Source organism: Elgaria multicarinata, chromosome 9 (assembly GCF_023053635.1).
Source record: "Elgaria multicarinata webbii isolate HBS135686 ecotype San Diego chromosome 9, rElgMul1.1.pri, whole genome shotgun sequence".
NCBI lineage: Eukaryota > Metazoa > Chordata > Lepidosauria > Squamata > Anguidae > Elgaria > Elgaria multicarinata.
The window spans coordinates 1,075,018-1,087,181 of record NC_086179.1 but is presented as its reverse complement, the minus strand read 5'-3'; positions in this window follow the sequence as shown (position 1 = coordinate 1,087,181).

Sequence of the window (12,164 nt, the reverse complement as noted above, 5' to 3'; positions counted from 1 at the left end):
TGAAGGAGCGGAAGTGAGCAGTCGTCTCACGCTTGGTGACTCTTGGGAGCGAGGATTGAGCATGTTCTGCTTTCCTCTTTTTCAGCAAAGCCCATTGACCACAGCCGCCTCTGCCAGAACACTCCCCCTCCTTGCATCATTCTCACTTGTAGGGTGACCATATGAAAAGGAGGACTGGGCTCCTGTATCTTTAATTGTTGCAAAGAAAAGGAAATTTCAGAAGGTGTCATTTGTATGCATGCTGCACCTGGTGAAATTCTGTCTTCATCATGTCAATTAAAGCTGCAGGAGCCCTGCCCTCTTTTGTATCTGGTCACTCTAGTATAGCTCCTGCAGCGTTCATTGTTCTGAAGAAGAGCGAACGTCACCAGGTGCTGCATGCATACAAATGACACCTGCTGAAATTCCCTTTTCTATACAACTGTTAACGATACAGGAGCCCAGTCCTCCTTTCCATAGGGCCACCCTAATTTATTTGATATTAACCTCACCCCTCAGCAAGTTCCCAGAGTGGCTGAAAAAAAAGTCAAAATTACAATAAAACAAATTTAAACACTACACTATAAAAGAGCAGCATAAAAGCAGTCAGCATAAACCCACACCAGAGGCCTTCAAGAGGCAGCTGGACAACCACCTGTCAGGGATGCTTTAGGGTGGATTCCTGCATTGAGCAGGGGGTTGGACTCGATGGCCTTGTAGGCCCCTTCCAGCTCTGCTATTCTATGATTCTATGAAATCAAACAAGCAGAACGCAGAGGATGCAAAAGGCCTTTGCCTGGTGATGGCATGACATCATGGTCGGGGGTCATGCAGGCCTCGTTGGGGAGAGCGTCCACCATCGGGAGCCTCTCCTGTGCCGGCCCTTTGTCCTGGAGACACCTGCCAAGCCTCAGGTGGTGGTGGTGGCATCCGAAGAAGGGCCTCCATTGTGGGTCTTAAGGTATGAGCAGCCATGTGGGGCAACAAGTGGTCCTCCAGGTATCCCACCCCCAGGCTGTGAACGGCTTTAAAGGTCAAAAACACAAGAATATAAGAAGAGCCCAGATGGATCAGACCACAGATCCATCCAGTCCAGCACTCCGTTCACACAGTGGCCGACCAGCTGCCGACAGGAAACCCACAAGCAAGACATGAGACTCCTGCCCATGTTCCCCAGCAACTGGTGCACACAGGCTTACTGCTTCTGGTACTGGAAATGGCACATAGTTATCAGGGCTAGTAGCCATGGAGAGCCTTCTCCTCCTCCAGGAATTGACCCAACCCCCTTTGAAAGCCATCCCAATTGGTGGCCATCACTACAACTTGTGGTAGTGAGTTCCATAATTTAACTATGTGCTGTGTGAAGAAGTCCTTCCTTTTGTCTGTCCTGAATCTCCCATCAATCAGTTTCATGGCATGAGCCTGGTTTTTAGTACGTTGGGGGAGGAAGAAAAATGTCTCCCTCTCCACATTCTCCACACCATGCATAATCTTGTCCACCTCTATCATGTCTCCCCGTAGCCTCCTTTCTTCCAAGCTGAACAATCCCAGTTGATGTAACCTTCCCTCACAGAGGAGATGCTCCAGCCCCTGAATCATTTTAATTCCTCTTTTCTGCACTTTTCCCAGCTCTACCATAACTTCTTTTAGGTACAGTGACCAGAACTGTACAGAGTATTCTAAGTGTGGTTGCACCATAGATTTATATAGGGGCAGTAAAATATTGGCAGTTTTATTCTCAATTTCTTTCCTAATTATACCCAACATGGAGTTTGCCTTTTTTGCAGCAGCTGCAAACTGGGTTGACATTTTCACTGATCTTCTTCACCACATCCCTAAGGAACCTTTTCTTGGTTAGTCACTGCTGGCTCAAATCCCTTAAGGCCATACTTGAAGTGAGGATTCCCCCTCCCCCCCAGTGTGCATCATTTTACACTTGCCCACATTGAGCTGCATTTGCCATTTAGATGCCCATGAATTTGGAGAGATCCTTTTGGAGCGCCTCACAATCCCTTTTTCTTTTAACCACCCGACATCATTTGGTGTCATCGGCAAACCTGACTGCTTCACTGTTCCCTCCTAATTCCAGATCATTTATGAATGGGTTGACAAGCATTGGTCCCAATACAGTTCCCAGTGGGGATCTTACTTCCCTCCCTTGGGAGAAGTTACTGTTTACTCCTACTCTCTGATTTCTGCTCTTTACCCAGTTGCTGATCCATAAGAGGACCTCTGCCCTTATTCCGTGACTGCTAAGTTTGCTCAGGAGTCCTTGGCGAGGGACGTTGTCAAAAGCCTTTCTCACTTTCAGCTGAACCCAAAAGCCAGTGCAGCTGGCAAACCACGGGCACAAGGTGATGCTGGTGGGCTTCCCTGGGGCACCTGGTGGCCACTGTGGAACACAAGAATGAGGTCTCGGTCCGTCCTTTTGTCTGATCCAGCATGGCTCTTCTTATGTTCTGATGTGAGCCCAGTAAACAGCCTCAGAACTGTATTTTGGACCAACTGCAGTTTCCAAACCTCCTTCAAAGGCAGAACCATGTATAACGCATCACAATAAGTTAGTTTAAATTGCAAAGCACCTTAAATACCTTGGCACAAAGGCAGGATATAAGTGCAGTAAACAAAGAAAACAGAAAACAGCAAGTAAAGGGTCTTATATCCTCTGGCTGCATTCTAAAGCTGCTTGCTCCAGAGAATGGAGAGCCCTTTCTCCCTTCCATGCACAGAGAGAACATGAACTGCCAGGTGTGTGTGTGTGTAAGATAATAATAATAATAATTTATTTATTTGTTACCCGCCTCTCCCTCTGGATCGAGGCGGGGTACAACACAAATAAAAACACCGTAAAATACATACAACTAATTCAAACGTTTAAAACCAGTGCATCATTAAAAGCAGTACACCATGAAAAAAGGCATCTTAAAATTCAGCTGGGTAGGCCACATCCACGGCACCACAGGCTCTTCACATTCTAACCACCCTTTAGGGCAGCTCAGCCTAGACCTCTCTTGTGAGCGTGGATGGGGCGGAGGGGGGGGGAACGGGGGACGACGACGACGACCATTGACTCTCACCTGTGCCCTGTGCCAGCTGGTGTGATGCCACTTTCTTCCCCAGGGGTGGTGGTAGTGAGAGTGACTGATCTTTCACCCACTCGGCTTATTTCGTCATGTTATAGCATTTGATACTTCTTGGATTAGCTATAAAGGATACAAAGATCATCACTGTACACACACACAGACACACAGTTCCACAGAGACACCCAGCAACCCACACACCACGGGCAAGCAACTGAGGGCCCACACGCAAGCCCACCATCACCACGACACACCTGGGCAAATCAGGAAATACACACACGCCTGACGGCTCTAGCCAGCCAGCCAAGCTGCATGCTACATAGGAAGACTGCTAACACACACACCCCATGCCAAAAAGGTAACATCCAGAGTGATAAGATGAAGTGTGGGGGGGAAGTTCCCCCCCCCCGCCCCAAATATCTTCTGCCCCAGAGAAGACTGCAGGCGGTGCCCGTGCCACCCAGTGCCTCCCGCTGCCCTCTCTAGCCTGCCAGGGGCAGTTGCCGGGAAAGAAAAACCGCCCCATGGGCCCTCTGTGGAACGGGCCAACACCGTGGAGCCCAAAGGGGCCGGGACGGGCTTCGGATCTGGAGTCGCCACTCGGTGGGACGCTCGTTCGCCGGGCAAGAGCCGCCAGCGGAGCGACGCTTCCCACGCACCCGCGTTTTACACGCACCCCCGCCGCCCCAAGCGCGCCTCGCCTCGCCTCGCCTCGCCTCGCCTCGCCTGCCTTCTCCGCATACCGGCGCATCCGCGGGCACCCGCCGAAGGGGCCGCGGCGCCTCGTCGGAGGACGCGCCGCCGGGATCCGGCCGCGACAAAGCTGGCGCCGCGGTCAGGCTGCGGCGGGGAGCGCGGGGAGGCTCGCGAAATGGGGGGGGGGCTCCCGGGTCCGCCACTTGGTGCCCGGCCCCGAGGGCGCCCGCCGCCGCCGCCGCCGCCGCCAGCCGCCCCCGCGGCATCTCCCCGCCGCAGGCTGCCCGGAGCCCGCGCGCTGCCCGCGGCCCGCCTGCGCCACGGCGCTCCAGCCCGGCCCGCCGCTGCCGTCCGCGCTGCCCCGGCCGTCGGGGACGCGGCCGGGCTGGAGCCGCTCACCTGGCCTCGCCCGGGCTGGATCCCGCCTGCGGCCGGGCTGCTGCTGCGCGCCGCGGCGCTTGGGCTGCCCACCGGCTTGCCTGGCGCCGAGCAGCAGGAGCAAGAGGAGGAATGAGCAGCAGCAGGAGGAGAAGCGCGCAGGCGGCGGCGGCGGCGGCGGCTCCTCCCTCCCTCTCTCCCGCTGCTGCTGCTGCCCGTCGGAGGGGCGAGTGGACGGGGCCCCGTCGCCTCGCCTCGCCTCGCCTGGCCGCGCGCGCGCCGCGCTCTCTGGGTGCAAGCCGAGGCAGCGCGGCTCGGAGCCCATTCGGATTCCCCACACAGCCGGTGACGCGGCGCACGCAACCGCCCGCTTACCCCCCCCCACGCGCGCCCCCGACGCAACCTGCGCTCCGAGCAGCCGCTCCGCGCGCCCCCATCTCGGACACGTTCAAGATCGGACCCACAAGAGGACTGCTCGGGCTTGAATCGAGGCCCGGCTGGCTCCAGCTGGTGCGGGGCGGCCGGTGGGTTCCCCACCACGCCCGTCGTCGTCCTGTATGCCTGGGCTAGGCCTGCAGACTGGTGAAGGGGGTACCTTGGGGCACGTGCAAAGGGCTTTTCTCTCACAGCCAACCACAGCTGCCTGGCCTTAGAGAGCAGGAAGAGCGAGGCGCTCCAGGACACCCGATGCAAGAAGAGCCTCTCTGGATCAAGGGGGGACTTGGCCCATCTAGTCCAGCATTCTGTTCCCACCATGGGCAACCAGATGCCCCAGTGGGCAACTGGTGTATATAGGCACACTGATTCTGATACTGGAGGTAGAATACAGCCAAGAGGGCTAGTAGCCACCAATAGCCTTCGCCTCCTCTAGGAATTTATCCAACCCCCTTTTAAACCCATCCAGGTTGGCAGCCATCACTACATCTTGTGGTAGCAAATCCCATAGTTTGCTGCTGTGTGAAGAGGTCCTTCCTTTGGGCTCACACAGTTTAGAAAAGGTGGCCCACATTGTGCCGAGCTGGGCTGACTTCGCTCCGGTTTGGTTTTGAACTGGCACCTCCCTGGTGGGTCCAACCATGGGCTCTGAGAAGCCAGAGCACCACACCGGCTCCTTCCCTTCACTGGGATGAAGCAACTCATTGACAGAAAGCGATGCTGAGGTTAGGGACCGCCAGAGGCACCTTGCAGGATCCAGCCAGGAATCCCTGGGAGCAGCACGTCCTGGCTGGTCACCAACGGCAACCTCTTCTCTCATTATGCCCCCCCTTCCCATCACCTTGGGTCACCTCGTGCAACTGATGAGCAATTGACTCAGGGCAGACAATCCAAGGTCCTTCTTCACCCAATCACCGCATTACCTTATGGAACTCTCTGCCACCAGATGTGCTCCTGGCTTTGAAAGGTTGATCCAGGCAGAGGCGGCCATCACTGGGTGGGTATTACCCTTGAGAGCTTAAAGGAACCTCCATCTTGCAGAGGCAGTTGGACTCTGAATGCCAGTTGATGGGGGGGGGACGGGACTATGTGGTGGTGGTGGTGGTGGGGATGCTGGACTAGGTGGCCCAGGCTGGTCAGATCCAACAGCCAGGCTCATCTTACATTCCTCTTCAGTCCACCTTGGTTCACCTCTTGCCAGGCAAGTCCCAGCAGTCTTAACCCCTCTGTCGGAGTGTCGGACGAGGTCCAGAGAGAGCCACGTTCCAATCCCAGCATAGCCATGAAGCCCATGGGGAGGGGGGGGGCTTTCACTTAGACACTTTTTCTTGGCCCAACCAACCTCACAAGGTTGTTGTGAGAATAAGGCAGTCTGCCACCCTGAGCTCCTTTTATGGATGAGTAGGATACAACAGGGGCAGGTCACCCTCTTGACCAAATAAATTATTCTTGACAGATAAAACTACAACCAATTATGTTCTGAACTGCCAAGAGTGCTTCAGAACTGGGTAGAAGAGAAATGTAGTAAATCAATCAATCAATAAGATGATAACAACAACAACAACAATTAAAAAAACACAGAAGCAGCACCAGCAAAAACAAGTGAAAAACATACAAACAGATCAGTACACAATGCCAGAGCAGCTAGAAATAAAAACTAGTGAAAATGGGCCGCCCCCGCGATTAGGCAGAGTGAGATGGTTGCCTTGGGCAGGTGGTTGCCTTGGGCAGATGGTTGCCTTGGGCAGATGGTTGCCTTGGGCAGATGGTTGCCTTGGGCAGATGGTTGCCTTGGGCAGGTGGTTGCCTTGGGCAGATGGTTGCCTTGGGCAGGTGGTTGCCTTGGGCAGATGGTTGCCTTGGGCAGATGGTTGCCTTGGGCAGATGGTTTGGGGTGCCGTGAAAGGACAGCAAACGGATTGTTGTTTAATGTATTTTTGCTGTATTTTTACTGCAAGGATGGAGGAAGAGGTGGTGCTTGTGGGATTTTCTGCCTCCAATGCCAAAATAACTGGACTAGCCTTGGGTATTTTGCACTTCGACTTGAGCGGGGGTGGGTGGGTGGCGGTGGATGTGCTGGGCTGGCCCTGGGCAAAACAGCATAGTCTTGAGCAGACAACCTCCAGAGAAGAGAATTTCAGGATCTGGGTGCCACGATAGAAAAGTCCCTGCATATATATCACAGGAGGAGGGAGCTGCATTCTACACATTAGAAATATAAACTGGGCCAAATGTGAGAAGCTGTATTTTCTGGGGCATCAATGAAGCTGACAGGGGCATCCCAGGATCCCTAACACCATTGTTAAGATTGTTGGCAATGCACAAGCCCTGCGAGGATGCAAGGGGACCCCAGGGATCCAGCCAAACCAGCTTCCAAGTGGAGCCAATGGCCTTGGACATAAGGCAGAGAGAGCCCTGATGCTGGATCAGGCCCAGGCTCCATCTAGTCCAGCGCTCTGTTCACAAGCGGCCAACCGCTACCCTGCCCAACAGCTCTACCTCTTGCCTGCTGAATCAGAACATGACCAAAACTGCAAAATAAATAGCAAAATTGCAGACGTGACAAATGGCAGCGTTTGGACTGTGGGTGATGATGAGAAGGGCTTATGACCAATAGGCTTGGAGGGACGAGGCGACACGCTGCAGCGGAAATTCAGAGAAAAGCATCTCCCGTTCAAAACTCACTGGGCCCATTCAGGGTCCAGCTTTGCCTTTTTGAACAAGCCCTTGCCCAGTTTGCCCTGGGTGGTTGGCTTCTCCCACGGCTGGCATGCAACACCTGCTGGGGTGGGTTGTGGCAGCTGTCAGTGGGATGCCAAAGAGTGAACAAGAGCCCTGTGGCCTCTGGAAACTGCCATGCGGGCTAAATTTGAGCCAGGGCACAGCCCAGGAATTGGTTTTCAAATGCCAATACTGTTAGCTTCACCCTACCCGGTGCCTGTTTACACTTCCCTGTGCCTGTTTGCATTCTCCTTCCCTCTTTATTGTTTACTACAATTTATTAGATTGTAAGCCTATGCGGCAGGGTCTTGCTATTTACTGTGTTATCTGTACAGCACCATGTACACTGATGGTGCTATATAAATAAATAAATAAATAAATAAATAAATAAATAATAATAATAATAATAATAATAATAATGAGTCCTGGCATCTCCAAGCTAAAGAAGGAGACTGGCTTGGATTGGCTTTTGCCTTGCCTTGTGTGGGAGGCAAGAGGAACCCTGGCTCAGTGGCAGAGCTCACGCTTTGTGTATGCAGAAGGTCCCAGGTTTGATTCCTGGCAGTGTCTCCAGGGAGGACTGGAAAAAGTCCTGCCTGAACTCCTGGAGAGAGGCTGCTGCCAGTCAGTGCTGACAATACCGGGCCAGATGGACCCAGGGTCTGAAGGCAGTATAAGGCAGACTCCAATGTTACGTGGCTCCCAGCCTCACTGCACCTTAGAATCATAGAATCATAGAAGAGCAGAATGGGAAGGGGCCTACAAGGCCATCGAGTCCAACCCCCTGCTCAATGCAGGAATCCACCCTAAAGCATCCCTGGTAGATGGTTGTCCAGCTGCCTCTTGAAGGCCCCTAGGGTGGGAGAGCCCACAACCTCACCAGGCAACTGATTCCATTGTCGTACTGCTCTAACAGTCAGGAAGTTTTTCCTGATGTCCAGCTGGAATCTGGCTTCCTTTAACTTGAGCCTGTTATTCCGTGTCCTGCACACTGGGAGGATCGAGAAGAGATCCTGGCCCTCCTCTGTGTGACAACCTTTTAAGTATTTGAAGAGTGCTATCATGTCTCCCCTCAACCTTCTCTTCTCCAGGCTAAACATGCCCAGTTCTTTCAGTCTCTCTTCATAGGGCTTTGTTTCTAGACCTCTGATCATCCTGGTTGCCCTCTTCTGAACACGCTCCAGCTTGTCTGCGTCCTTCTTGAATTGTGGAGCCCAGAACTGGATGCAGTACTCTAGATGAGGCCTAACTGGGACTTCACGTGATTTGGAAGCTATACTTCTATCAATGCAGCCCAAAATAGCATTTGCCTTTCTTGCAGCCGTATCGCACTGTTGGCTCATATTCAGCTTACGATCTGCAACAACTCCAAGATCCTTCTCGTTTGTAGTATTGCTGAGCCAAGTATCCCCCATCTTGTAACTGTGCATTTGGGGGATGTGTGTGTTTGTGTGTCCCCTGCATCTCTGTGGTAACATTGAGAGGGCCTCCATGCATTCAGCATTTCTCTGCCTCTTGCAGCTGCCTCTGAATTGGGGGGGTGGGAGGGAGGGAGGGGGCACGCAGGAGAACGTTCCAAATGGGAGGATGTCACAGAGATCAGCCACTCGTCCGCGGTGACATGCTGCTAAGTTCTACATGCCTCGAGGCGTGGCGGAGGAGGCATCCTAGGCTCTGGGTGGGGTGGGGGAGGCAAAGTGGAGGACGGAGACATGAGAAGCAGGGCTGGCCGGGGAGCCCAAGCAGGCTTAAGTACAGGCTTTGTGAGCAGGGAAGGAAAGGAGTGGACAGGCAGGTTGCCCAGGCTGGAGGGCTGGAAGAAGGATTGCCATGACCAGTGAGCCCAATGGCTGGCTAGCACTCCGCCTTTGACAGGACCCAGGCAAATTGCTCTCCAACAGTGGTCAGTTCTGACATGCAGCCGTTCATCATGACAGTCCCCTGCCCGCCCACCCCGCCCCACTAGGGGAGGCCAAAAAACGCAGGCAGTTCTAGGAGCTGCTGTTGAGCAAAGTGCGTGAGTCTGTACGGCCCCTTCAAGACCCAATGACTTTGCCTTGTAAAATCCACTCCTCCCCAGCTGCTGTGAGGATTACAGCTCAGCTTGGAGGGAACAGGGAATTCTTGCTGTGTGAGGAGTTCAGATGACATCATCGCCCCTGCACATCAAAAAGTGCTGGCGCCACATCCCTGCCCCCATGACACCCCGGCGCCCCAGAGGGCAGGAGGGCCTCAGGTCCCCTTTGCTGTGGGCTCCTTCTCAGCGGCAGCACCTGATCATCACAGGCAGACCACGGGTGGACCATTTCTAGGGCTATCTTCAACCACAAGGGGGTCTAATCCAGCCCCCCAGGGCATGTTCCAAAGGGACAGGAGGCAGCCAGCTGGTGGACGCTCAGCAGGCCTGGGCCTGGTCAGTGCCTGCTGGATGGGAGAGGTTCAGGGACCCCAAGTGAGCCTCCTTCAGTTCCGGGATGGAAGAACAGCAGGATGTGCGTGAAATTAACAAGAAGACCCTAATACCCAGCCCCACCTCTTGTAGCAATGAAACCCACAGGTTGCCTCACGCCCTCCAACCCTCCATAGGGACACTGCAGCCTCTTCTCGCTACTCTGCCCAGTGGTGCGGCTGCCTTGGCTGGACATGCAGGCTCAGCTTCCTCCTGGGAGTTCCAGGGCTGCCCAGCGACTGGCCGGCCGGCATTTTCTGCAGGGAGCAAAGGCATCCAGGCCCCTGGCCAGACGTGTGTGCCAGCCCCAGCCCCTGGCCTCACTTCCTGCTCTGCAGACACACTGGAAGCAAAAGGACAATGGAGGCAGAAGCCTGAATGGACTGTTTAGGCAAGGGCGGATGGGCTGCAGGACACGGTGAGCTCAGCCGGCCCTCCAGAGAGAGAGGGAGAGAGAGAGTGCCAAGTGTGGCCTCCATCTGGGAAGGATGCCAGCAGGGATCAGTGGGGCAATCGAACAAGGCCTGGGCAGGAGCTGCATCTAGCTGTGTGGAAGGAGGAGACGGAAGAGCAGCTGAGCCAGAGGCCAACTGTCGGCCTGGAAGTAGCGTCTGTGTGAGCAATCCAGGAGTCGAATGTCACTGCTGAAGCTCAGCTGTGAGGAGGAGAAGGTGTGGGATGGTTGTGGGCAACTTTGGTGGGTTTGGGGCCAATACCACCACCCTGAACCAACTGGGGGCTGTACCCTCCCCACCACTGCTAAACCAGGATCATTCAGGACTACATTGCATTGTTGGGGAGACTGCAATGGTGCCTGCCTGTCCTGGACCATAAACTTTCCCACAACTGCTTCTGCCCCTTGAGGGTGATGGCCCTCGATGACAACACCCTGAACCCCATGGAAAATCCCCCAAACTCCCATCTGTCCTCCCCACCCCTGAGGCTGCCTGCCTGATGCCCACCAATGGACATTGCAGAGCAGAGGTGGGCGAAAAGTAGATCTCCAGCTGTTTGGACTTCAGCTCCCAGCTTTTCTAACCCCTGGCCATGCTGGCAGGGGCTTCTGGGGATGGAAGTCCAAACATCTGGCGCTCTACCTTCTGCCCACCTTGATGGAGAGGACCTCAACTGAAAACCTGTCAGGGGAAAGCGAGGGGTGGCGTCAACGTCTGTGGAACACGAGCCACGCGTCCCGTGCCATCTCTCTCGAAGCTGGCTACGCCACATTGTGTGTGTGTGAGAGAGTGGGGGTTCTCTGCACCCCTGCTGCGCTGGCTGGGGACGTCAGATTGGGCTTCGGCATGGCACAAGGAGGCCGCCGCGCTAGGAGCCGGCGGCAGAAGGCAGCAGCTCCTGGGAAGCCACCATGGAAATGGCTTTTAAGGACGCTCCGCCCTCCACTGATCTATCCGCCATGCACAACGTTGGTTGTTGTTCAAGATATATGAAGCCTGACTGTGTTGCCAGTTGGATGTTTACTTCAGAAGCCGCCGTTGTCGTGGGTGAAACGGGCCGGCGGTGGCTGTGCGCTGAATGGTGGTTCATGTGCGGGTGCGCGCACACAAGCGCACACACACACACACACACACACACACACTCGTTGCCTAGCAACTGGCCCACAAAGTGCTGCCGCCCTCTTCTGGGGGCAGAGCGCAGCAGCGGTGAAAGGAGCTCCTTCTTCTCAACATGCTTTGGCGCTGGAGGGTTGGGTTTCGGGATAAGAAATGAAGCGTCTTTGTTAATAGCGGATTCATTTCTCACCCTATTCCAAATCCCTGGGCCAGACTGCAATGTATCCTGATCTCAGTTGGATCCTCCTAACAGCCCTGGATGGCTCAATCCTGGGCATGTGGCCGGGACGGGACAGTTAATGTTGCAGGCGGGGTGGGGAGGGGATACTTTCACTGGTTTATATCATTTGCTACATTTATGTCCCACCTTTCCTCCAAGGTGGTGTGCCCAGTCCTCCTCCTCCTCCTCTCCATTTTATCTCCACAACAACCCTGTGAGGTAGGTTAGGCAGAAAGCCAATGACTGGCCCAAAGCCCACTCAGCAAGCTTCATAGCCAAGTGTGGACTACAACTCGGTGTTACAAAGTACGCTTTCATTTGCATGGAGATGCGTCTCACAAACCAAACACATGTAAACTGAACACAGAGTGCTTTGGAAAACCCCACACCCCCAAAAGCTAAGAGAGTCTGCAAGAAAGGCAAATGCTATTTTGGGCTGCATTAATAGTAGTATAGCTTCCAAATCATGTGAGGTTCCTCTCTATTCGGCCCTGGTTAGGCCTCATCTAGAGTATTGCGTCCAGTTCTGGGCTCCACAATTCAAGATGGACGCAGACAAGCTGGAGCGTGTTCAGAGGAGGGCAACCAGGATGATCAGGGGTCTGGAAACAAAGCCCTATGAAGAGAGAATGAAA